The 26,632-nt window shown below is 37.2% G+C and overlaps 1 pseudogene; it reads right to left on the bottom strand.

The window, feature by feature from the left end:
- The window catches only part of LOC133076398 (phospholipid-transporting ATPase IB-like), an 84,079-nt pseudogene that overhangs the window by 30,738 nt on the left and 26,709 nt on the right, over positions 1-26,632 (bottom strand).

Genomic DNA, 26,632 nt, shown 5'->3' with positions numbered 1-26,632 from the left:
ACGTCATTGATACTTTTTTTTCGGAGACAAGCTACAGAAGCAAATTTTATATTCCTAAAAAATTTCAGAATAGCAGACCTTGTCTACCCATAAATTATTTACAAATATGCCAAGGAAGTAGGGCAAAACTTTACCTCTTATTCATCACTCATTTATTCATTCACTCAGCAAGCTAGACACGCACTTCATCAAAAATGATAAGGGCACACAAGGGTTTTATATTCTAGTAAGCAAATGACCTCAGTTATTATTCTCTTCCCACAGAACAGCTCCTAAAAACTAATTTAAATTTAACCTTTTCAAACTTCAGGTGAGATTATTAAAAACTGAGGAGAGAGAAGGGTTCCTTGATTAGAACACACTCCAAATTTTAAGGTAGAAGCACTGCTGGTAAAAACTTTTGCTTCATAATGAAGAGAATATAATGCATTACCATCACTACATTGTAGGTATAATATGAAAAGTTTCTGAAGTAGAGGATGTTAGAAACCATTTGTAAGCCTAGTTCCCCCATCAAGAGATACTGGTTCTTTTACTGAAATACCTGCAATGATAATAACTTCACCATTTAGACTGATGATCACTTTCATATTTAGACTGTGATATTTGTGGAGGGGAAAAAAAACCAACTCAGTTTGATTAATCTCAAGTCTGCCTCTTCATGTCTTCATTCAAATCTTAATTCCATCCTCTTGGCAACCAAGTTCTCCCAATATCAGGGACCAACCCAATAAGCCTTCTCTGCCCCCTGCCACACACCCTCAGGTCCTTCAAGCACTTCTTCATGCAGTTCTGCACCCTCTACCAAAGCTCCAAGTCAGCTCTGACCAGTTAAGAAGAGAATTGGACTATTACTATTCTGATTTTGGAGCTCCCCACCCATGTATGAAAATACAGCCTAAAATAATATTAGTCTTTTAACAACTATCTGTTAGTTGAGTTTCAATCAATAAAATATTTTAAGTCATGTTTCCATATGTGGGCATTAAGCCAAATCTCCCTAATCCTGGAATTGATTACACCCAATTGATAGTCTTTACAGTCATGTCTGGAAAAGTTCATCTTGTCATTCTATTGGCTGAAACAGCACAGAAGTTCCAAAGTGGTCTATTTCACAATATCTGAAGTAAGGGGGAGAAATCTACTAGGGATAGAAAAAAAAAAGTCAATATGCTATACAATGCAATAAGAAAACATAATCCTAAAACACAGTAGGAATTCAAAATAGACATTAAACAGCTAATTCCTACCCTTTTCAACTGAATAGACATTATTACTTTCCAAAAAAATCAAAGAAACTTATAACAATTATAAATCAACAACAAACAGGATATCCCAAAAGAAGAATGTAAACTATTAAAAAATAGAAACTCTAGGGATGAAATAATATACTATATGAACTTCAGATCTGAGATGGGAAAAGAAAGAATCAACTAATCTGAAGTTAGACCAGTAAAAACAAAAATCTATTCCAAAGAAGAAAGGGAGGAAAACTGAAGAAAAATGCACAGTGCCACAGATCTCTCGTCAACATTGAGCATTCAATTATATATGTAATTGGAGTAAAGGTAAAGGAAAACAAAAGCAGCAGAAAAATACTTGCAGAAATAATGGTTGAAAACTTTGCAATTTGGTTAAAACATATTAATTTAGGGATACAATGAATCCAAAGTAGAATAAACACAGTGAGAACTACACTTAGTGGCAACATAGGTATACTGCAGGAACCCAATGACAAGGAGAAAATATGGAAAGCAGCAAGAGAAAGATGATACATCACATACAGGGCAACAACAATAAAATGACCTTCTCGTCAGGAACAAGGGAGCCAGAAGACAACAGAATGACAAATTCAAAGTATGGAGAGAAAAAAACAACCGAGTAAAGTATTTACCCTGACGATAGATTTAAGTTAGAAATCAATAACAGAAGGAAGATAGGAAATATCTAAATGTGTGGGAATTAAACAACACACACTTAAATAGCCTATGAGTCAAAAAGGAAATCGCAAGGAAAATGAGAAAATACTGTACCTTGAACTAAATGACAACATATCAAAATGTGTCAGCTGTAGTTAAATCATTGCTTAAAGAAATATTTATATCTTGAAATGCTTTATAGTAGAAAAGCTTAAAATCAACTATAAAAGCCTCTACCTTAAAGAACTAGAAAAAGAACAATAAATGAAATCTAAAGTAAGGTGAAAGTAGAAAATAATACAGATATGAATATGTTGTATTCTATATTGGAATATTATATTATTATATATTATGATTATACATTATATGACTATATTATATATATTAATATGTTATATATATAATATAGATACACATTATATATGCTATACATACCAGAATGCAAATAGAAACTGGACAAACCATAGAGTTGGCCCTTTGAAAAGATCAGCAAAATGGGTGAAGCCCAAGCTAGACTAATCAAGGGAAAAAAAAGAGAGTAAACACAAATTATCCACATGAGGAAGGAAAGAAGGAATACTAACACAAATCACACAAAAGTAAAAAATAAATGAACCCTGTGAAGAACTTTATGCCAACAAATTTGACAACTAGATAAACAGACCAATTCCTTGAAAGACACAAACTGCCAAAACTAACTGAAGAAGTAGAAAATATCTAAATATCTGCTGAAGAAATGGAATTATTCATCAAAATCTGTCAAAAGGAAAGTCTAGGTCCAGATAGTGTCAACAGTGAAATGTATCAGACATCTTAGGAAGAAATAATACTAATACTACAGAAAGTGTTTTAGAAAACAGAGGACAGAGGAACACTTCCCGACTCATTTTATCAGGCTGGGATTGTCCTGATACCAATGCTAGTCAAAGACATTAAAGGAAATAAAACCACAAAGAAGTATCCTTCAGGGGCATAGACTAAAAATTCTTAATGAAATTTTAGCAGAATGTGCAGAAAAATAAAATTAAATCATAAAATTTTAAAGCCATGAAGGATGCTGGAGACGCAGCCTGCTCTTCTTTTTTACCGCCCTCCACTTCTCTTGTAAGTAACAGTTTCAGCCAATTCCATACCCAGTTGTTTTCACCAGTTCAGCACACAGCTCAGTCAGCAGACTTCACTTTTACGTGCATTTCTGTTTACTGTTCATCTGATGGGGACACTTAAGCGTGAGGACGTGGAGAAACCAAGGCACCGGATCACATAAGCCTGGATAACTGAGAGTTGGAGTCATAGTTGTGCCGGCTGGTGAGTGACCCCTGCAGAAGCTGGAAGGGGAAGAGAGTGAGGTCAGGTTGGTCATTCCCTGCTCCTCCCTGCAATGTCCTCCCCAGCTGGTTGTCTGTCCGCCACAGCTCACTGCTCCTCTCAGGGCAGCCCACTCTCCAGGACCCTCTCCTTTCAGGTCCCAGTGACCATGACCTCCGACCCCTTTAGACCTAGGGGTACAGCAGCACTTTCCCTGTTACCAGCATGTAAGTAATTCCTCTGTTTTGCTTCTCATTTTAGGCTCCTGACAGCAAGTATTTACTTTCAGAGCCAATGAGAGATGACGCCCCATTTCTGGGAGAGAGCGTATGCAAATCCTCCTCTGGACACAAACCTATGAGGATGTGAGGCTCGGGTCTGCCACTGCCAAATGGGAACCAGCCTGGGGATAAAGCCTGCACCAGATGAATCACACAGGAGACACTGTTTGAGCCTACATCAAACCATAAGTGAAGCCAGATTTAGGACAAACCACCAACAGTCCACGCAAGCCAACTGCTGGAATATCCATCCTTAGTGGCAAAATCAGCCCCTGTGTTTCCCCTCTCTGCCTCTCTGGTACATCCTTTCATTGTCCCCTCCAGTTTCCACCAGCATGGGTAGGGAGTGAGAGGAGAGAAAAGGTGAGAATTCCTTAAAATACTGTTATGATGCAAAATGAAAACCGGTTTATCAAATCTGAACGGTTAAAAGAAACCCTTTTCGTGAACTGATTATTGATGAGTTTGCTTGCTTCTCTTGAGGTCAGTTCTACCTGCAGAGTTTTCAGCTCTGTGAGCTAATAAATTCCCTTTTCCCCTAAGCTGGATTTGAATTCAGCTTTCCATCATGTCTGTCAGCTCTAACTGATAGAAGACTAGGTCACAAAGAATCCTGAAGGCTAAATAAACTACAGACACCTCAGGGGAAAGCAGAGTGAAGAACAGAAGTTGCTGAATATTTTTAGTAGATGCTGAATGACAGTGAACACAGAAGGACATTTAAGGGAGGTGTGTGAAGCGTAGAGTGGACCGCACTGATTGAGGGGTACGCCTGTAATAATATTTACAAGTCCAATGCACTAATATGCTCTAATAATTGATCCATTTACTATTTTTACTGAGGAGCAAGGAGCAACTATTCTGTACATAGTTTCATGATTTTCTCAGTTCCAGGCATCTTGGTTGTAGATGATTTGCTTTTTCAAAAAAACAATGTTTTTGCTTGAACTCCTACTCATAACTTCATTTTCCTCTAGGTGTCAGTGAATTGTTTCTAAATTTGCCCCTCACTGTAAATAAACTGAGAGCCTTTGTTCTACCTGAAAGACTTCTTTCATTTGGCCATTACATCGATGAACAACGTACCACTGAAAAATTATAAACTGCTTTTGAATAAACCTTAAACCTGACAATATGAATTAAATTCAGACTTTTCATTTCAGTTTGAGCAAATATTTTCCCAGGAAGGAACTTTGTCTCTACAAAAACTTGTACTTCCATGTCTATATTTTCTTCACATAAACAATATTAAATATAGCAGGAAAAAACACAACAGTGAATATATTCTTACCTACAACATAATACTGCTCTGCATGAGAGGGCCAAATTAAGGAAGCTCTTCTTAACTTCAAAGTGGAGGGCATGCTTCAATGTTTTACCATCAATGATTAGGGACAGGTCATTTTGTTTACCTAACAAGGCTCCAAGATCTTGGCAGTTCTGATTAATCACTTGTTGTGTTGCCTAAAACAAAGAGGGGAAAATTACTTTATCATTTTAAATATAAATGAAAAGACCTTTTGAGTCTAGATGGTAGATTAAGGCGTATGTCTACCTCCTTCTTCCCTGTGAAAATCTCACAGAATTGAAATTTAAAAGTAAATAAATAACATGAAAAGATGCTTGAGATCATTAGTCATCAGGTAAATGCCAATCAAAACCACAATGAGATACCACTTCATACCCACCAGCATGACGAAAGTTAAAAAGTCAGATAATAACAAGTGTTGGTGAGGATGTACAGAAATCAGAACTCTCATACACTGCTGGTCAGAATGTAAAATGGTGCCGCAACTTTGGAAAATAGTCCAGCAGTTCCTCAAACAATTAAACGTAGAATTACTGAATGACCCAGCAACTCCACTCATTAGTGTATATACACTCAAGAGAAATGAAAAGATATGTCTGCACAAAAATTTGTATATTAATGTACAAGCAGCAGCATTATTCATAATTAACCTAGAAGTGGAAACAAGCTGATGAATGGATAAACAAAATACAGTATATCCATACAATGAAGTATTCTTTAGCTATAAGAAAAGGTATGAAGTACTAATGCATGGTACAACATGGATGAACCTAGAAAACATTACGGTAAGTTAAAGAAGCCAGTCACAAAAGACTGCCTGTTATATGACTTGATTAATATAAAAGTCCACAAGAGGCAAATCCATAGAAACAGAAAGTAGGGGAGTGTTGTTTAGGGGCGGGGGGAAGGAGGGTCAGGGAGATGACAGCTAAAGGGTACGGAGTTTGTTTTAGAGATGATGAAAAGTTTCTAAAATTGATTCTGCGGATGGTTGCGTATATCTGTAAATGCATTTAAATCCATTGAATTATCTTAAACAGATTAATTTTATGCCATGTGAATTATATCTCAATAAAGCTGTTTTTGAAAAGGTATGTAAGTAGGAGTGAATTCTTAGTTGGAAAATACGGAAGGGTGCTAATAGCAGACAAGGAAGTTTGGGGAAATTTTGGAAAAACTTTAAAAGATGGGAACAGAATAATGGGGTCGACCTCTATAAAACTGGGTATCAGGTGTCTAAGAGAGAAGGACTGTTATAGAGAGAAGGATTGTTGTAGAGACTCGATTTAAGATGCAGGAGTCACCTCCTGTACCTTATTTTTTTTTACCCCATCCTTTCTTTCCTTCAAAATTCACATAAACTGTTGAAAGCTCAAAATTTTACAGAAATGATTCCCACGCCAGTGACAGAGTCAAAAATTCAAGTAGTGGAGTATTTCAACCAAAACATGTAATAAAATTTTAAGTGATATAGATTAACAGTAAAGAAAATTCCTTCATCAAATGCAAGTAGAATAAAAAAAAACAACTGAAAAATATCAGTTATCACCATTTATTGAAAGACTGGTAGACCTGATCAGTGTACCAAATATTTTTTGAGGTATCTGCTTTATTTCTGCGACTCGCTAAAATGAATGCCATAAAGTAGTAAATCATATTTAAGGGTTTATTATTTAATTATTTTTCTGAACTATAATTTTCACTTATATTCAATGATCGATAGAGGAGATTTAAGATCTCTACTTTCCTTAACATATTAATAAATGAAATTTTAACAAAATGTGCCACTTGGGGAAAAATTTTAAAAGCACAACAGGTATCAAGCACCAAAAGATTTAATAAAATAATCCTCAACCCTCTTTTTCTCAAAAGGCCTTCATTGCTTATTACTCAAATGCAGTAACTGTGTGTGTTTCCCGAATTAAAAGGTAATTTAATAATCCTTGAATTACTGAGACCTTTATATAAATTTGAAGGTCTAATAACAGATGGAATTCAAAAGCGTGAAATTGGATTTCACACTGTGTAGGAACTATTAAGTGTACTATAACGTATACATCATATTAAACATTTCCACCTCTACTCTTTCCACACAGTTGACTGAATGTTCCATGAATGGTCTCAAGTGACTGCAATTGTTCTTTCCCCCAAATGGAATCTGACAAAATTGAAGGCTGCCTCTACTTTAATAACTTTTCCCACGTTTCATTGATTACTGAACCCAAAATTTGGTGCTTTTCTAATTATCATATTGTTTTCAATTTTACAATTGCTTAGGAACACTAAATGCTTGAAGCTAAAACTGTCAGTTTTAATGTTTAATTTTTTTCTCTCGTCCCTAATTTATTTATCTGTTTCTCTTTTCCACTGCTTCTGCTGCCAATACCAACAGGAGTTAAGCCAATTCTGACATAGTTCATTCTAGAATGTGACTTTGTGACTGACTTTCTGAAATTAATTACGTAAAATACAGTTTGGTAACTGGCAGCACATTATACGGGAAAATTGCATTATATGCGTCAATTATGTAAAACAAGTACATCAGTAATTTCATAATGATTATTTAGGGATAATGAGCTTTGAAAATGATATAACTTTAAAGTTTACAGGAACTTAAAACATGAGAAAAGCTTAGAGAGACAAAATACCAGGATCACTATTTAAACCACAATATTGAAGTGAAATAAAGCCTTCCAAAGTAGGCTACACTAAGACTAGCTTCTGGAAAATTCTAATTACCTATGTAATCGAGACCAAAATGTTCACAAATTTTGTAAACACAAATTTGAACATATGTCTCAGTTTCCTTTGGTGTATATAATTTGGAGAAATAAAACTATAATTCAGCTTTCATCTAATATTTAACAATGGAGGGGCTTTATAAAACATAAGAAGATGTTGCTCTATGTTATACTTTTAAAACCTTTATTAATGGGACTTCCCCGGTGGCGCAGTGGTTAAGAATCCGCCTGCCAATGCAGGGGACACAGGTTCGAGCCCTGGTCCGGGAAGATCCCACATACCGCAAAGCAACTAAGCCCATGTGCCACAACTACTGAGCCTGCGCTCTAGAGCCCACGAGCCACAACTACTGAGCCCACGCGCCACAACTAGTAAGTCCACACGCCACAACTACTGAAGCCCGTACGCCTGGAGCCCATACTCCGCAGTAAGAGAAGCCACCGCAATGAGAAGCCCACACACTGCAACGAAGGGTGGCCCCCGCTTGCTGCAACTAGAGAAAGCCTGCGTGCAACAATGAAGACCCAACACAGCCAAAAATGAATTAATTAATTTTTTAAAGGCCTTATTAATAGTACAAAAGCTATATACAACCCCAAACACATGCAAACTAAATTGAGAAATAAAGAAAAATGATAAAAAAGATACCATCACTATTATATGCTATGAAGAGGTAAGACATGAATTAACTACTCCTTAAACATGATGAGATTTCTTATATTATGCTGAATACTTTATTGAGGTGTAATAGGCAGACAGTAAAATGCACAAATCTTAAACATACAGCTCAATGAATCTTTATACACACACACACACTTGCTTCCAGTTAAGAACCATGACTGCTATACATGTAATAAAAGTGTTTACTCAGAAGAAAACTTAAAGTTCTAATAAAAAGTGATTATTTGATACATAAAAATCAAGAAGCTGGGAAAAAAGGGCTTAGAGTAAAACTATACACTTAGTGAAATAGAATATAACATAAAAAGCAGAAAAAAACCCATGAAAATCTAAAGTTATGTAAATCTATGAGTAAAGTATAAAAGACTATTTTTATCTTAATTTCTTTCAAATACACTGAACTGTTTAAAGCAAAAATTATACCATTGGCTTATGAGGATTTAACGTATTAAGATAAATACATTTAAATGAGTGTACAGGAAAACTATAAAAGTTCAGTAGAGGGTAAGAAATAAACCTATATGATTCTAAGTTTCTGTAAGAATGTCACTGCCATTCTTACAGAAAAAAAGCTGAACATACTGAACATCAACTCCGCTTGCATCCGTCAGAGAACTGAGGTTACAGGACTAACTGCCACCCCAAAATCTGGAGAGACATGTGAACACAGAGAATTACAGCTGAAATCTGTTTATCTGGAGAAGAAGCTGGAGCCAGAAGCGAGTAGGAACACTTCAATGGTAATTTTGAGGAATTGTTGGAGGCCACGTGTGGAGTAGCACGAAGGTGAGAAACTCCCTGGGCTGCAATCTTAGAGGTGGTCCTCACACTTCTGTGCGTTTACCTCTAAGAACCTCACGGTGAGGTTCTCATGGTGAAAAGCTAAACAAATTCCCCTCATGGCTCAGCAGAAGGTGGGGAAAAGTAACCATTGTGAAATATGCCCAGAGCATTCTCCACTGCCAAAGCCTAGTCTCCGAGGTTAAAGACTTTACCAGAGCCTTATCCCACCTGGAGGGAAAGGCATTTACCCAACTCCAGCCCCCTCGGAACTCCCTGTCTCACCTAAGGGGAGAAAGAAAGCACTAAGAAACACTTATGAAGACACAAGGGGCACAGTTTCAGTTAAAGACAGATTTAATCGTAAGATTACAGAAGACTTCCCCTCCCACATACATTAACACCACACCCACAGGGCTGTAAAAACACTGACAGAAAGGAAGAATGTCTTTTATGGGCTCAACAGTAGACTGGACACAGCTGAGGAAAGAATTAACAAGCTTAAAGATATGTCAACAGAAACTTCCCAAAGTGAAATTCAGAGAGGAAAAAAAAAAAAACAACAAAAAACCACAACAGAATATTCAAGAACTGTGGGACAATTTAAAAGGTCTAACATACAAGCAATTGGAATACTAGAAGGAGAAGAAGTAGAGAACAGAAGGCAAAGTTTGAGTACTAATGACCGAGAATCTTCCAAAATTAATTGCAGACACAAGAGCATAGACCCAGGAAGTTCAGAAAATACCAAGCAGGATAAATGCCAAAAATCTACACCTAGGCATATCATATTCAAACTGCATAAAACCAAAAACAAAGAGGAAATCTTGCAAGAGTCCAGAGCGGGGAAAAAATCCACCTTACCTGTAGAGGAATAAAGATAAGAAATGATAGAATTCTCATCACAAACCTTGCAGTCAAGAAGAAAGTAAAATATTTAAAGTATTGAAAGAACAAGAAACCCCAACCTCGAATTCTATATCCAGTGAAATTAACCTTCAAAGTGAAAGAGAAATAAAAACTTTCTCAGACAAAAACTGAGGAAATTCATTGCCAGCAGATCTGCCTTGTAAGAAATATTTTTTAAAGTTTTTCGTGGAGAAGAATGATCATGTCAGAAACTCAGACCTACATTTTTTAAAAGGAAGAGTGTCAGAAAAGGAATAAATGAAATCTATTTAAAATTCTTTAAAAATGAGTCTAAGAAAATGATACAGTAAAAAATATTTAACAGAACTAGCCATTTAACTTTTAAGGGCAAGGATGTTCAATATTGAATTCCAAAGTTCTTTCATTCTTGCAAGGTAAATGCCATCTGTCTTTTCAAACTTTTCATAACGACTGCTATATAGACATTTTTTTTTTTTTTGACAGATTTTTTTTTTCTCCTCTTTCCATTTTAAAAATGAAGGATCTGAATCCTGGATTTGGTATGACACCAGGGGGGTGATAAAGGACTAGCCTCAGACAGAGGGAGGAATAAGTGGGAACCAGGGCTGACATAGAACAGAAAACCAGTAGAATTTTCAGAGTCTTGGGAAAGTATCTTGGGGCACATCTAGACTCTCCAATGGACTTGAGTGGGAGTTGAAGGCAATCTTATGTAGATTTTAAAGGAGCTGGGTAACCCTCAAGTAACAAGTTGGTTACATTCATATTAAATATAATTTTAAAAATCACTTACCTCTAATGAATTTGCATTCAATTTGAATACGAGGCATTTGACCTGATCACAGTTTACAGGAATATGCTACAAAAAGAGAAAGATGTCACATATTTGAAGGCTCAATGCCTTGCATGAGCTCATTTTTAAAATCTATTTACATTCTTTCTTTATCATACTTTCTACCTCACGACTATTTCAAACCCAGTAGCTCATCACAAAAACTGAGCAAGGGGTTGTAGAAGGAAAAGGAATCGAAAAATTGGTTCATTTAAATCTTAAAAGGTAACTTAAACAGAAAAGATTGGGAAGGTGCATATAACTAATGGCTAAATCTGTACTTTTCAATGTCTATGGATTTTTATTTTTATTATCTTTTTATGACATGAGCTTCAGTTTATGCTTTATAATAATTCCAAGTTTTTGAGAAAGCCAAGTCCTGCTCTGTCAAACTGCTATATCAACGGTATGATACCTAGGATACTATTAATATCATCCAAGGCATGACCAAAAGAAATAAATGTGTACATTTCTCCTCCATCTCACAGGTTCCGTTTTCCTCTCTGAGAATTAATGGTTGTCCTTAGGAGATGGTGTGTGTGCATATAATTCAGCAGCTGCCCGCTGGTCCACGCACCCTCCCACTCTCCAGACAGCCATCTCACACCGTTTCCTCTCCCCACAAATCTTCAATATATCCTCTCCAGCTTCCTTCTCAGCAAAATGAAAATGTGGGCCCCTTGTTCACAAAAAAAAAAAAAAAAAAAAAAGGAAGGGGGAAACGCCATCACAGATACTAAAATATAAAGGTTTTCTTTAAAAATATTTTATACTTACAAAACATAACAGGTGTAATGGTGAATAACAACATAAACTTACAAACTGCAAAAAGTTATATTTTGGTGCCATAATTTTATATAATGCAAGAAATAGTTTATTAATGTGAAATCTTGATTGATCATAAGATTCTTCTGCCTTAATTTTCTGCAGATTCATTTATTAGATCATCAAAATTTACTTTTAGCAACTTTATTTTCAAGCAATATAATTGAAAGCAATGTTACTCTTGACAAATGAAAGACTGTAATTTTTGATCATTTTTAATTTTGAGCAGGATCTTTCTGCTAATATAACTCTTGCTAGAACTATTAAGAGAGTTTTAAAGACTGTAAGAACTCTGTGATAAATTTCTGATAAATAATTTTGAAAATTAAATTTTTGTACATCTATAACTGATGATTCCTATGGAACAAATTTTCTAAAATGATTTCATACAAATCAATTTCATGTAAGTTGGAATTTAAATGTAAATTTATACAATATCATTTTAATGTTTCCTTTGAAATCTCCTGAAACTTGTAGATGTAGTACAAAATAACAAAAGTAGCTTCATATGTATGTGATTCAAAATGCCTGTTTATGTATGTAGTCGGTTCAATTACAAGGAGAGAATCATTTTTAAATGGTCTTCTTCATTAGTTATTGGTTTATCTGATGCTTCCTAGGTAAACAGTGTTCTATTCCATAAAATATGATGATCTTTAAATTACAGTTCTGTTTGGAGCATGTGGATATTTGCTTTGCATTGTTGCAATGCTTTTTCAAAAACCAGAGATTCTAAACTTTTCAAAGAATTCTCACGACTTCCCGACATGTTTTATTGTAATGTCCGCGTGTCCACTTATATTTTGTAATAAGTTACTGGCGAAGTTAACTGCCTGAATGCTGGCAGCTCCTGACCCAGTGCTCAGGTTGGAAAGTTAGTATTTGCGCAGCTGCTCGGGGCAGAAACCAGACACAGAGGGCAAGCCAGCCTCCCATCAAGGGTCCTGGTGCTGCCCCCGTGAGGAGCCTTCCTCTCTGCAGAAGCTACTGCTGACTCTCCTGGCTGATTCTAAGCAAAGGCTAAAGAGTCTCCATGCATTATGACGAGAATGCAAATCAAGTCATCGCGCAAGTTCTGAGCGCTTCTACTCGTACCCAGCCTTATACTGGGTGCAAAGGAAGATTTACAACAGATATGTGATAAGCCTCTTAAAACCTAAGGAAGCAAAGCTAACACAACAGAGAACAAACCACATACAAATTCATTGGTAAACCAAATGTAATAATACATGTCCTACTGAGGTCAAGAGGCAGCAGATCCATGTCAAATCATGTTCTCAGAAAACTCTCAGAAGGTAGTAGAATTAGAAAGTGGTCTTAGAAAATATGCCCCCAAAATGTGTGACAGTAGTCCTTATTTTCACTTGTTGCTGTTGACAAAAAACAATCCTGACATACTGATTCCTGAAAGTAAACCTCCTGCCAAATCCTTAGCCAAATTTTGTTTGGAACCGGTGTCAAGACTATGCATAGTCTTTTAACTGCACGATGTTAGCCAACTTTACCTCCTTGAGAGATGGTGGTAATCTAAACTGTCACAATATTCATAAAGGCAGCAGCTAACACCTACAAAGCCCTCACTCTGCCCAATACACCATCTTAGAAAGAACTTCACAGACACCATCTCACGTAATCATCACAACAACCAGAGGTATCATGACTATCTCCATTTTATTAATGAGAAAACTGGGGGTTAGAAAAGGCTCTGACTGATAAATGTAGAGGCAGAAGATTCAGGTTCAAACCCTGGTCTTTATAACTCTGAAGCTTGTCTTTTCAACCACTCTGCTATACATTTCTCTTCAAAGATGCAAAGATGCCAGCTCACAGAACCAGCTCTCAATCTTTTTTCTCTTTGAATCATTCCTCAGCCATTCAAACCCAGGAAAGTAACATGAAAGCTCTCTAACCAAAGGCTATTGCTTTTCTGCGGAAAAAAGCAAGAGCTCAGAAAGCCTCTAAGAAAACAAATTATGTCAGCACAGTCTTCAGTTTATACAGGCAAAGTTCACTGACTCTGTCTTTCAGCTGGTCTCCTCTTCCTGAGCAGCCTCTAAGGGAAGACAGTGAAGTCCAAGCTAGGACCCAGAACTCAGAAAGGGTCGGGGGATGGCAAGCTGCACTAAGCCATCAGACATGTCTTGCTTTGCCCTTACAACATTTTATACATTAAGCAACAGTCATAAATCAGGATATTTTATATCAAAACACAATTATCTTTTAAAAACTAAAAACCTGTGCCAACGGTGGATACTCATTTGCAAAAGGCACGGATGCACTGCCCCTCCCGCGGGCCAGCGCTCCCCCTGTGGACTCCCCCCTACAACATGCGTGTGTTGCCCTTTCCCCTACACATGTATGATTGCCCTATGCCCACCATGTGTGTGTTTTGCCCTTTCCCCTACAGGTGTATGCATCGCCCTATTCCCACTACATGTGTGTACTGCCCTTCATTCTAGCCCTGTCGGTTCTTCCCAGTGTTTTCAAGCCCTACTCTGAGAAATCGAGAGTTTGTTTCCTTTCTTTTTTCAAATCCACCACAGTTACTAAACACTTGTTTGAAATGGGTGCAATTCAATGTAGCAATTAGCTAACCCAATCCATTTATTCTGAGCAAAGGGTGCTTCAAGTGAATTGTAGACTTCTGGTAACAGAAGTAAGTCTCATTCGATAAGGACAAAAATTCTGCTCTTAACAATAACTGCTGGGTCTCATCTAGATTGTGTTTCAGTCCTGAGCTGAAGAGACAGGTGAAGGCTCAGGTAATACTAACAGTGTCCGGGAGTGGGCCTGGCAAAGATGTAATTTAGGAAGGTGGAGAGAAAGCAACTGTCCTTTTTTATGGTGCTGGGTCAGCTGAGCCTCTTCACAAGACAAGCACTAAGTTACTGTGGTCATTGAGCTCGTGGTTCTCAAGAAACATAGCAAGTCACATTAAAGCAGAAATGTGGAAGAGCTGGAAAAAGGAGAGCATATGCATGGTATGTTTCCAAATGTTTGTCAGATGGATAAATGAGTGGCAGCATCGTGGTTGGACCCCTTTTGCGAGTCTTTATTAATCACGTTAACATCTAACATTCCTGCAGGACTTGGTGAGTGCTTTGCACCAAGCTAAGCTCCTCACGGGGGTTACCTGAAGGCATCCTCACAAGAACCCTATGAAGTAAAAACTATTACCATCCCATTTTACAGACAAGATAACTGATGTTTAGAGAGGTAAAGTAGCTCCTTCAGAAATAGCCAACCCTTCGTCAACTATATGTTCTCTTCTGCTACCACACTAGATCTCTGTTCCCTTCACGGCAAAACTCTTTGAAAGAGTCATCTGCACCCACTGCACCCACATCAATGAGGGGTGACAGATCAACCCACCAAATGTATCCCAAATTTACAGTTGGCCTTTGAAAAATGCTGGGATAAGGGCACTAACCTTCACACAGTCAAAAATCTACATATAAGTTTACAGTTGGCCCTCCGTATCTGTGGTTCTGCATCCTGCAGAACTGCAGTATGTACTACTGAAGAAAATCCAAGTACAAGTGGACCCATGCAGTTCAAGTCATGACATTCAAGGGTCAGCTGGAGTCCCTCCCACACATTCCCCATCACATCCTAGTACAAGTTACTGTCATCTTTTGTCTAGACTCCTACAAACGTTTCCTAAGTGATTTCCTGGCTTCCATTTAGTCTAGTTTCCACACAACAGCCAGCAGGTATTTTTAAAACACAAATTAGATCATATCACTCCCCTGCTCACAACTCTACACATTTCTTACTGTGGCCTGACAAGCTCTCATCTCCTCTTTCCCTGCTTTGCTCCCCGTATTCCACTCAACGCTGGCCTTGCTATTGTTCCTCAAATAGGACACCGGGGCCATCGTGTTCACCATACTTTTGCCTGGAACCTTCCCAATGCTTGCTCCTTCTTTCCATCTGGGTCTCTGCCTCAAATGTCACCTCCTTAACACGTTTTCTGTCTAATTACCCCTCTACCCATGGCTATGCCCTGCTGTTTTTAGTCTTAGCACTTGCTGCAATAATATTACAACAGACAGTGATTTGCTTGTTAATTTTGTCTTGTCTACTTGGATGTAAGTTCCATGAGGACAGAGACTTTATTACTCAATATTTCATTCCCAGATCCTAGAATTTCCTGGCATGTAGCAAGTATTCAGTATTTATTAAGTGAATGAATGTAAAATAGACAAATTAGTGGAGATATCATTTAAAGGGTGTCTGATGAATACAGAATGATTTTATAATATGTGTTAATCTACCCAGAGCTGGCTACCATGATGATCATGGAAAAAATAGTAATGTCAATTCCTTCTTACCAAAATTTACACATTCACAGCTAAAAGTTGATTTTTCAACTCCTTTTCTGCACACCTCAACCCTAACATACAATCAAACAGTGAAATTTAAAAAAAAACAAAACTATAAAGGCAAGGAAGTGACATCAGAGCCTGGAAAAAAAACACTAACTGAATATTCTAATGATCAAAATGTTTATGAATAGACATATATAATTCAAGCATAGGTATATACATCATTGGGGGGGAAATGCCATAAGATAACTTCAAGCATCAAAGGAAAACAACAAGAAATTACATATTACTCACGTGGGCATTCTGCATTCTATGTTTCAAGAATGTGAAGGAAAGATAAGAGTTTGCTTTGCTTAGTTTGTTCAAATTCTCTGCCATAAGATGGCAAGATTTCATTGCACTACATTTTCCTGAAGACATATAAAGCAATTACTCGAAGGAAACTCAACCATACATTCTTAATTCTAGGGCATATTTAGGATACACGTACAACTAGATTTTTTTAAAAAAACATTCTTTGTGTCTATTACCTACGTTAATTGCAGTTTCTTGTTTATCTCCTGTCAAGACCCATATTCTTATGTTTGCTTTCAGTAAATTTGTTATCGTTTCTGGAACACGTGCTTGAAGGCGATCTTCAATGGCTGTGGCTCCAAGTAGCAGGAACCTCTAGACGTTTTTTGAAAGAGGTATTTGTTTTTACTAATTAAAGATAAAAATATTTTTAAATGGAATAAATAGAGAAAATTCTGACAAAAGATATACAGTCTAATAATTTATTACGTGAAGTCCCATATACGTACACAAACACACTTTTTTTCCAGTCTCTTCCACTCGTCTATTTGTTTGTCCCTATTTCACTACAACATGAGGCAGTGTAGCATGATGGTTAAGAGCTAGGCTTTTGAATTCATTCCCTAACTCTAGAAGTTACTAGATGTGTGATCATAAGCAAACTACTTACATTTCTGTTGCTCAGTTTCCTCATCTATTACTGGAGAAGTGGGGAAAATAAGATTACTGATAGAATTATTGTGAGAGTTAATATTTGGAGAGTGATTAGAATAATATCTAGCAGATTATAAATGGTTAATAAATATTATATATTATTTTAATTATTATAAGCTTAAGGTAAATCTTGATGTCTAGAGAGGAAAGCCTCCTTTATTATTCTCATTCAAAAAATATCACAATAATTCTTAGCCTCCTCCTACTTCTGAATGAATTTTAGAACAAACTTGTCAAGTTCTGTGAAAATTCTGTTGGTACTTTTATGCATTCCTGCATTGCACTGAATTCATAGATTACGTTGAGGAGAACTGCCATGTTAATTACCCTGGTTTTTCCACATATTGTATACACCCTTCCACGTATATAGGTCCTTACTTGTCATTAAGAAAAAAATTTCATAATTTTCTCCATAAATGTCTCATCACCAGATGGTTTACAGTTTTTGTTCCTATTGTGAATTATCTCCCTACCTCTAGAGAGAAGTGGTGTAGAGTTATTTGAAAGTGGACTAAAAACATTTTTAAAAGAAGTATGATTGATATGCTAAAAAAAAAAAAAAAAAAGGAGAGAGAGAGAGAAAGCAGATCATACAAAATGCTCAATTAGAACCAAAGGCAGAAAAAAGTGGAAAGGAAAGAAAGAAAAAGAAAAAAAGGGGGAACAAATAAAAAATAGTTACAAATACAGCAGATATTAAACTAATAATCATGATAAACATGTATGATCTAAATACACCAATTAAAAGAGGCTGTCTGATTGAACAAAAAATGACACAGACTTAACTTTATGTTGCCTGTAAGAAACTCACATTGCATATGAAGACACAGATAGATTAAAATAAAGGGACTGGAGAAAGATATACCATGCTAATGCTAATAAAAGAAAGCTGCAGTAGCTATATTAATTTCAGAGCAGACTTCAGAGCAAGGAAATTATCAGTGATAGAGAGGGGCATTACATAATGATAAAGAGTCCATTATCTAGGAAAACATAACAATATTTAATGTGTATGCACCTAACAACAGAGCATCAAAATATATGAGGCAAAAACTCATAGAACTGCAAGGAGAAATGGATGAATATACTATTATAGTTGGAGACTCCAACACCTCCTTATCAATAATTGACAGATCCAGCAGACAGAAAATAAGTAAAGATATAGTTGAACAGAATAGAACCATCAATCCACTGCATCTAATTGACTTTTAAAGAATACTCATCCAACAACAGCAGAGTAGGTGGAGCATAGGAGATTTTAGGGCAGTGGAACTACTCTATATGATACTGCAATAGTGGATAGTCACATGTATTTGTCAAAACCCACAAAACTGTACAGTAAGACCAAACCCTAATATAAACTACGGAGATTAGTTAATAACAACATGTCAGTGTTGGTTCATCAATTGTGACAAACATAGCACAAATACAAAATGTTTATAATAAGGGAAATTGTGTAAGGGGGAGAGGAAGGTTATATGTGAATTATCTGTACTTTCTGCTCATTTTTTCTGTAAACCTAAAACTATTCTAAAAAAATAAATGTATTTTTTAGAGGAGTTTGGGATTAACATACACACACTATAATATCAAAATAGATAAATAACAGGGACCTACTGTATAGCAGAGGGACAGAGGGAACTGTATTCAATATCTTGTAATAACCTATAATGGAAAACAATCAAAAGTGTATATATATATATATAAAAACACATACACACACATATATATATATAGCTGAATCACTTTGCTGTACCCCTGAAACTAACACAACATTGTAAATTAACTGCACTTCAATTTTTTAATGGTTAAAAAATAAAATAAATAAAATATTGTAAAAAAAAAAAGGTATTAATTTTTTGAATGGCCAAAGGATTTGAATAGACATTTCTCCAAAGAAGATATACAAATAACCAAAAAACACATGACAAGATGTTCAACATCATTAATCATTAAAGAAATGCACATTAAAATCACAATGAGATCCACTTCATACCCACTAGGATGGGTATAATCAATTACAGATGGTAACAAGCACTGGTGAGGAGGTGGAGAAATTGGAACCCTCGTACACCAGCTGTGGAGATGTAGAATGGTGCAGCTACTTTGGAAACGTAACTATTGTCTCAATAGGTTAAAAACAGAGTTACCATGTGACCCAGAAATTCTACTCATAGATATGTACCCCCAAAAAACGAAAGAATGTGTCCAAGTGAAAGCTTGCACATGAACATTTATCACAGCATTGTTCATAATAGCCAGTGGAACAACCCAAATGACCATCAACAGAGGAATGAACAAACAAATTGTATATCCACACAATGGAGTATTATCTGGCATTGAAAATGAGTGAAGTATGGATGCATGCTACAACAACATGGATGAATCCTGAAAGCAGTAAACTAAATCAAAGAAGCATGTCACTAAAGACCACATATTATATGATTCCATTTACATGGACTATCCAGAAGAAGAAAGTACAGAGAGCGCAAAAGTAAATTAGTGGTTGCATGGGCTGGGGTTAAAGAATGGGGTGGGGGTGGGAGGATGGCAGAGAGTGAAGACTAACGGATATGGGTTTTCGGGGGGATATCGAAAATATTCTGCATTCATCATGGTGATGGCTGTAAATCTCTGAGTATACTAACTATACAACTGTACACTTCAAATGAGTGAACTGTATGGTATGTGAATTATATCTCAATAAAGCTATCACACTTTTTTAAAGAAAGGAATGCTTCAAAGGAACTATGAAGCCAGAGAGCCTCAGAAACAAGTCTAATTCAATCAGTCAATCTATCAATTCATATTTTACCAATACAGCAATCCTGGTAACATGGTACTTAATTACTTTAGCAATTACACTCTAAGTTATGCTGTACTTGACTACTGATACAAATGCAGACGGCATCTTTCTCGCCCTTGCTCATCGAGAAAGACATTTAAAATCTTATTAACCCCAAAAGGAAAAATGTTCAAAAGCAAAGAAGTGCTACTGACCTGAAGAGCTAAGAGGAGGGTCAGAAAACACCTCCCTCCTACTGAAGAAAACAAGTAGGACCATAATGGTGTGCATGGAACTGATAAGAGCCAATTTCACAGAGCCAGTCAATCCTACACCCTTTGGTGTCAGACTCCGTTTATCTATAAGTCTGCAGAAAGTAGCCATATAACTATAACTAACATAACATCACCTAGAATTGTGGAAATTAACACAAGTCATGAAGCAGATGGTTAGATAGATCCTCGAATGGTTAATACAAAATAAGAAAAATGACAACTGAAGGACAAGACTATTAGCTTTTTTAGATGGCATATGGGTGTTCCAAGCCTAGAAAACTAGAGTTGATGATATAGATTTTTTAAAATGCAAAATTTAAGTTAAGAATCATAATTGTTTGGCTCTTATAGCTTGAAAGATATATTTCTTTAAAAAACCCAGTTCCTTCTGATCAAAACCTATGAACACTTGATGACCCTGTCATCTACCACTTGCCCCCAGTGTGTCCTTTTTTGGGAGGTACCCTTCAATAGGGTATCTAGTTCCCAGGACAAGTCTCCCCAGCGGAGTTGTAATGAATAGGGAGGTCTAGTCTCCAGCCCCCCGGAAGTTTGCCCTGCCTGATTCAATCCCCAGGAGCTCATCACTCCTGGATGAACTGGAAAACATCCAGTGGGGGAAAGAGAAGGGATGGTGGTAAGACACAAATGAACAAATAATCTGACTGTTATCAATGTGATTTTAGTATCACAGAGCCTGATCGTTTGCATACATGACTTGGGCTAAATCTCCTCTCATCCACACTAAACAGGGATATTGAGAATTTTTGACTCCTGAACTTTTAAAGCTTATAGCCGTTGAGAGAAAAAAAAAAATCAGTGTTTTGTTAAATAACATGATTCTGCTCTGTTAAAGTATCTAAGGATGATAAGATTTCCACTCAGACCTTCCAAGCGCCGTATGCTGCTCATCAGCGGCTCTGGGTACTCAGGTAACCTTTAGAATATAGGGTGGCACTCACTCAGGCCAGACAACCTCCAAGACCAGACAGGAAAAGCCAGCCTGGGATAGTTCTTCTGCCTGTTATTTCTGCCTCTGAAGTTTAAGGAAGAGAATAAAGAGCCCTGCCAGTTATACAAGGTCACCTACTTTCCTTGGACAGCAGACAAGCTTGAAATCTTCAACCCCCAGTATTAACTGAGTACAGTTAATATTTCCTGAGCACCCACTGCATGCCAGGCACTGTGTACCTGCTGGAGACGAGCATTCAGCTGATGAAGGAATTGGTCAGTTTAAGGCCACTGCACTCCCTGACCTTGCTGCCCACCTCACGTTCCCTGGGAAAGGCTAACTTACTCTTTTCTTCATCCTATGACTTCCTCTTTCCCCACATACGACTCCCAGATTAAAACTTAAAACTAAAATATAAATTATAACCGTTTGATTGAAAACAGAATTGCCACACTAATACGTGTACAGTGCTTCAAGAGGCCAATTTTCTATTGGCCAGATGTCTTCTCAGCGTGTGGGAGTAACAGACCCACCGGTATCCCATAAGGAACAGGCAGGTTACACAATCAGCCCCTTTCCTGTGCTTTGTCAACAGACGCTGAGTAATCGCCCATGAGGGCTACTGCAGCATGTTCATGCACTGGGTATGAAGCTGGGTTAGGTTCCTAATCTTCCAGTATTCGACTTTGAAAAAAAGATGGACCCAGTGATGTTAAGAAAACCCCTCAGCCTAAATCTGTTCTGGCCAAGGTCCTGCAGGAATGAAATGCAGAGTTCATGGGACCAAATGGCGAGAGAAATCAAGCCAGGAAACAAAAGTTGGCCCAGGACCCATTAAATCCCTGAAGCCTCAGCTGAAATTCCCAGCGACACTCGACAGCCCAGGGTGCATGAGATGCCCCTGGAAAAGCAACCACCAGAGGAAAGAGAGCACAATAAAAGTGTACTCATCCACACAGTGGAGTACCATGGAGCAGTCAAGGAGGATAACATAGAAGAATGTTCCGTGATACGGGAAACTATTCCCAATTTATTACAGCGAACACTTCATGATTCAAGCAGTACTTCTATGGGAAAAATTATGGGGGCATTTTTACTTTTAATTTTTATGGGAAAAATTTCTCGGTGTGGGTTAAATACATACAATGGAATACTACATATACAATACACACATATGAAGAAGGAAAAGAGACCAACTTAGTCACTAGCCCAACATTACAGATGATTATTATTTATTATTCTAGCTTATTTTTCTATAATAAACATGCATTTCTTTTGAAATGGGAAAAGTTATAAAAAGGATACCAAGATTGAGGTGATTAGGATACAACTCAAAGGAGGGAGAAATATTTTGAATATTTTAAAAGACATTTTATGAATTTTCAATACAATAAGACAGATGTATGCTTCTGAAAAAAATTTGACTGAGCTTTAAAATTACATCAAGATATGAATACCTTGATAAGTGCCTTTTCTTCACGTATTTATCTTGGCATATACAACACATAGGGGGTATGTTACCTTTTCAATAGCATCATAACAGTCTTCCAGACTTTGAGTTCTGTCTTGTACAGCTGCACTGGCTTCTTTATACATCACCAAGCACTGCTGATACTCTCTCTCAGTTAAACCTATGTAGGCAACACACAGAGTTCTCAGACCTGCGAGAGAGGGCTAACCTGGTTCCAGTGATCAGGGAGAAGGAGAAATTGAAAACAAAATTCAGAAGCGTTTCAGAGCCCATGGGACAGTGAAGGCCTTCGTGTGGCCCTACCCGACCTGCCCTGGCCTCCCTACTGATCTTCCTTCATCCCCTCCTCCTTGCTCACTGTGGCGCCCCTGCCAGCCCTCTTACTTCCCCACACTCGGACTTGCTCTTCCCTCTACTGGAACACTTTCTCCTGGAGAGCCCGTGGTTCTCCCTCCCTTCCTGCAGTCTCTGCCTAACCCACCCCATACAGAGAGCATCCCATCGCTCTGTTCCCTGCATCCTGCTTACTTCCTCTCCATAGCACGCATCACCCCACGACATCATCTGTTACTGGCAAATTCCCACAGGGCATTAGCTTTCTATGTTTGGGTCACTTCTGTCCTGGAAGCTGAGAACAGTGCATGGCACTGAATAGATGCTCAATCACTATTTGCTGAATGAAGGAAAGAACAAATGAGGCTTCAGTTTCCAATTTAGTAAGCCAGAAAATCACCAAAATAACAGAAAATGACTTTAAATCCCATTTTGCAAGGACTTGTTTGAAAAAAAATTTTTCCTTAAACCAGACTGTAATATTTTAGGCTAACTCCTGTAAAACATTCAAATACTTAAGGATTCCCTAGAAACGAATTCTCTGCAGAAGAGCTATAGAAGTCGTTATTCTGTTCTGAGCTCAATTGCAATATAGTTCCCATATGCTTCTAGCTACTGTCACCTGCTTACAGCACAGGTACATTTTCAGAGAGCAGTAAAAGGCCCAAAATGCAAACTTGCAAAATATCCATACTTTCAGACAAGACACACGTGTCTGTAGGAAGCAGCAGCTTATAAACTAAAAGGAGAAAGTGGGCTACAGCTTTCAAGGTATTATTAGCTTTACCCTTATTTGATATTACACCTTGCTTTGCAAAGCTTCTATAAACCTTTCAGTAGATGCTGTTCTTATTCAAAACTCACTCAAGGAATTTTATTTCCTTAAGAGATGGATGATAAGTCAAAATCAGAAGGATAAGAGAATGGCAGGAAAATATCAACTACGTCAGCATTCTGAGTTATATGCACAAAATAATTAACTTCAAAATACACAACACAAACCGGAAAAACCTCCCTTTTTCTCCGACTATAGGCATAGTTCCTACTACAGCTTGATAAAAGGTAACGCTTAGCAAATAGAAACAGATAATAGACTGAAGACACTGCCTTAGGAATAAAGGAAGAGCCACATAGTAAAAACATACATTTTACTGTTTGTGCGTAAGCACAAAATACCGTTGGAAGTGGGAGGAAGGGAAAATAATAGTAATGCCTTGACAGGGTTTGTTTGGGGAACCATTTATTTTTAAGCAAACAGAAGGCATACAAGGTCTCACATACCAACAAGCTCCCCCTTGCCCACCTGTGGGCCTGAGTAGCAGCGACATGCATTGAGGCTACAATTTCAACAGTTGAGAACAGCATTACGAAAGGGAACTCGATTCTAAACAATTTTCACTTACCTTCTTTGGCAAAACATTCCAGGTGGGCTAAAGTCTCCTCCACAAAGAAAGAATCTTCTGAAAGTCTCTCATAAATCACTGAATCCTATAGAAAACACACACACACACAAATACACACACTGTGATTAACATCTAAGCCTGACAGTCTAAATTATAAATACTGTTCTATAATTTTATTGTTATAGCTAATAGATGTGAAGGAGCTCAAGCAGCCCCAGTGAAGGCACAATTCCAGAAAAAAATATGCTACATACAGAGCGACAAAGACAAGGAACACAGCAGATTTCTCATTGGGACAATGCAAGTGAGAAGCCAGTGAAGCAAAGTCTTTACAGCACTGAAAGAAAAAATGGTCAGCCTAGAATTCTATACTCAGCAAAAATTGATTTCAAGATGAAGATTAGAAAAAAAAGAAGATGAAATGAAGATTTTTTTCCAACTTAGGCTGAAAAAATTTATCACCACCAGATCTGCTGTATAAGATATGGTAAAGGAACCCCTTCAGATAAAAATCATTGTACCAAATGTTAATATGGGTCTGAAGAGCACTGAAAACGGTATTCACACGAGTACATATACATTATTTTTCTTGTTATTTAACACTAGAACCAACTACATGATCCCTAGAAGAAACACACTTTAAAGACACAAATGGGTTAAAAGGAAAGAAAAAGCTATACCATACTAATACTAATCAAAAGAAATCTGAAGGAACAAGTTGGTAAATTGACCTAGATCAAAGTTACTGACTTCTGATCTTCAAAAGACACAGTTAAGGAAATGAAAAGATAAGTCACAGACTGGGTTATAATATTTGCAAGTAATATATCTGCTAAAGGACTTGTTTCCAAAATAAGTAAGAACTCTCAAAACTCAAAAAGAAAAAAAGTTACTTTAAAAAAAGGTTAACTATTTAAACACATTTTAACAAGGAAAATAAGTGGATGGTGTGTAGAAAAGAGTTGAAGTGGCAGATCAGAGACTGCTCTCCTTAGAAAGACCTACTTACAAAATTGGCCCTTGGCTGGCCTCTAGGAATTTGGCTGGTAAACAATTCTCTAAACTGATACAAACTTTCCCTGTGTGACTGACCCCCATGGGATTCCTCCAGCCGCTGCTCATGTCTTTCCTTTTGTGATCTGGCTGTATATCCTTATTACATTGCTGTAATAAATCTTAGCCATAAGTACAACTATATGCTGAGTCCCATGAATCCTTTTAGAGATTCACTAAAAGCATAAGGGTGGTCTTGGGAACCCCCATCACAGATGGCAAATAAACACATGAAAAGATGTTTGCTATCATCAGTCAGCATGGAAATGTAAATTACATTCACAATGAGGTACACACCTATCAGAATGGCAAAATCAAATAGACTGACCAGGCCAAGTGTTGGTGACAACTGCTGGTAGGAATATAAACTACAATTTGGTTGTTTCTTAAGTTGAAATATGCCTACCACGTGATCCAGTAACTTTACTCCTAGATATTTACCAAATAGAGATAAGATCATACTTCCATACAAAGAGTTGCAAACAAATGTTCATAGGAGCATTGTTTGTAGTTGCCCAAACTGCAAACAAAATGTCCAGCAACAGATGAACAGATAAACAAAGGCTGGTATATCCATTCAATGGAATCTACCCGGCAATACAAAGAAATGAACTGCTGGTACAAGCTACAACATGAACGAATTTTAAAATAATTATGAGTGAAAGAAGCCAGACAAAAAGTCATATATACTGTATGACTTTGTACAAAACTTTAGTAATTGAAATGAATCTATAGTGACAGAAAGCAGATCAGTGTCAAAACTTAACAAAATGTACATTTAAAACGTGCCATTTATTTTATGTCAATTTTACCTCAATAAAGCTGGGTTTTTTAAGGTACATATGGTAGTGAACAAATACATAAATGCTTTATAAAAAGAGATTTACAGAGGTAAAGCGAATTCCTGAGACACCAAATCCAAGCACTTTGGGCTTGGAAGTGGGATCAAAATTCCTGCTACAAACCCTTAGCATCAACCATCTAATCACTGGTTCTCAAAAAAACAACTGAGTGACAGCAGGTTTTCACTGACATAAAAGTTTAGTAAAATTATGGTGTGAGCCACCACAAATTTCAATGGGCTCAGCTGGGGGGGGATCCTTCTCGGTTGCCCTGAGATGGACTTTTCAATCTTGGGTAATGCTGTCAACAACCAGTGATAACAGCGCATACAAAGTAACAACGTTTTAAAATATTGTGGGAGTTTGGGGTTTGTTTTGAGCTCGAGCCACTTTTCTCCTTGCTTGGCCCTGCAATAAACCATTCTCTGCTTAAAAAAAATAAAATAAAATAAAATAAAACATTGTGAAGTTGTAAAAGGCTTCCTGTAAGTTGTTGGAACATAAGAGAGGAGTTACATGAATAATGAATCCCATTGCATTTATATGAAATGTCCAAAAAAGACAAATCTATAGAAACAAAAAGTAGATTCGTGGTTGTCAGGAGCTGGAAGTAG

Source organism: Eubalaena glacialis, chromosome 16, assembly GCF_028564815.1.
Source record: "Eubalaena glacialis isolate mEubGla1 chromosome 16, mEubGla1.1.hap2.+ XY, whole genome shotgun sequence".
NCBI classification, from domain to species: domain Eukaryota; kingdom Metazoa; phylum Chordata; class Mammalia; order Artiodactyla; family Balaenidae; genus Eubalaena; species Eubalaena glacialis.
This window is presented reverse-complemented; position numbering and strand designations above follow the sequence as displayed.